The sequence below is a fragment of the Chrysochloris asiatica genome, unplaced genomic scaffold, assembly GCF_000296735.1.
Source record: "Chrysochloris asiatica unplaced genomic scaffold, ChrAsi1.0 scaffold00138, whole genome shotgun sequence".
Taxonomy (NCBI): domain Eukaryota; kingdom Metazoa; phylum Chordata; class Mammalia; order Afrosoricida; family Chrysochloridae; genus Chrysochloris; species Chrysochloris asiatica.
The window spans coordinates 4,069,957-4,072,016 of NW_006408656.1; the positions used below are offsets into that span (position 1 = coordinate 4,069,957).

At 43.3% G+C, this 2,060-nt stretch overlaps 1 pseudogene; it reads left to right on the top strand.

Moving 5' to 3' along the window:
* Positions 1–200: 200 nt before the first annotated feature.
* LOC102826036 overlaps positions 201–2,060 on the top strand; it is an 11,599-nt pseudogene continuing 9,739 nt past the window's right edge.

The following is a 2,060-nucleotide window of genomic DNA, read 5'->3' on the forward strand; positions in this document are numbered from 1 at the left end:
AAGGGAGACAGCAGAAACTATAGAACATATCCCCACCCACCACAGAGTGACCAATCTCCAAAGTGCCCCTGGCAGTTAGCATTCATGGACTGCAGCTCACAGCCAATCCCCTGTCTGACACCTCAACACTAGGCTTGAGTCCTTCTCCTCTAGACTGACTTCCAGGGTTTCTGTTTCTGGTCCCTCACATGCTCATACAGATGTCACAGGAAGTCAATCTCTTGGGTCAGAGAATCCACATTGGCCTCCAGATCTGGCTTGTGAAGGTAGGTGCAGTCTACCTCCTGTGAAAGAATGAGACATGATAGGCTCTTGGGGTCCATTGCAGTTTTGGAAGATCAGTTTTTCCATCCCCCTGTCTCTAAGCAGGATTTACTTTTACCACCCTAGACAGCCATGAGTCCCCACTGTCCTGACCTACCCTGGCCCCAAACACCCATTCATTTCATCTTAACATCCAAGACATCACCTCCTGATAAATAAGTCCTCCACTTTGCCGTGACCAAATCCCTTTTAATGGATCTGGGAGTCAGAAAAGAAAGAAATCAATTTCCCCTAAATTCTCCCTGTCTCCAAATTCTTACTGTCCTTTTCAGTGTCACCAGTATCTTCTATTATACACTGTGCCATTAAAAAAATAGTCTCCCTGTTCATCTGAATTTGCTTATCCTTTGCCTTCCAGGGTCTCTGGGACTCTTTGACTCCCATTTTTGGTTCAGAGCCCAAGTGTCAATCTTTTCTCGTTCTAAGCCTGACATTGGACACTAGCCCTTGGTATAGCCTCTCTTCCTCCTAAATTATTGATAATAAATGCTGGTGGGGATGTAGAGAGACTTGGACTTGCTACATTGCTGGTGGGGTTGTAAAATGATGCAACCACACTGGAAAACATTATGGTGCTCCATCAGAAGGTTGGAAATAGAAATACTTTGGTGGTCATGATGATGTGCCGTGGAGTCGGTTCAGACTCATAGCAACCCTGTACAGGGATTCCGAGGCTGTAAATCTTTATGGGAGCAGAAAGACTCATCTTTCTCGCACAGAAAAGCTGGTAGTTGCAAACTGCTGACTTTCAGATTCACAGCCCGATTTGTAACCACTATGCTACCAGAGCTCCTAAGAAATAACTTAGGAATACCTTGTTGTTGTTATTTTTGTTAGGTGCCATCAAGTTGGTACCAACTCATAGCAACCTTATGCACAGCACAACAAAACACTGCCCGATCCTGGGCCAATCTCACAACTGTTGCCACACTTGAGTCTATCGATGCTGCCACTTGGCCAGTCCATCTCGTCAGGGATCTTCCTCTTCTTCTCTTACCCTTCACCTTACCAAACATGATATCCTTCTCCAGCAACTGGTTCCTCCTGAAATATGTATGAAATATGAGAGACGAAGTTTGGCCATCTTGACCTCCAAGAAGCACTCTGGCTGCACTTCTTCCAACATAAACCTGTTGGTTCTTTTGTCAGACCGTGGCACTTTCAATATTCTCCTCCAACACCATAATTCAAAAGCATCAATTCTTCTATGGTCTTCCTTACTCACTGTCCAGCTTTCGCATGCATATGAGGTGATTGAAAATACCATCGCTTGAGTCGGGTGCACTTTACTCCTCAACCTGACATCTTTGCTCTTCAACACTTTAAAAAGGTCCTGTGAAGCAGATTTGCCTAATGCAATACATCATTTTATTTCTTGACTGCTGCTTCCATAAGTGTTGATAGTTGATCCAAGAAGAATGAAGTCCTTGACAACTTTAATTTTTTCTCTGTTTATAAGACTGTTGTTTATTGGTCCAGTGGTAAGGATTTTTGTTTTCTTTACATTGAGATGTAATCCGTACCGAAGGCTGTGCTCTTTGATCTCCATCAGTAAATGTTTTAAGTCCTCTTCACTTTCAGCAAGCAAGTTTGTATCATTTACATATTGCAGGTTGTTAATGAGACTTCCTCCAATTCTGATGCCACATTTTTCTTCATAGAACCCAGCTTCTTGGATTATTTGCTCAGCATACAGGTTGAATACGTGTGGTGAAAGAATACAACCTTGTCACACA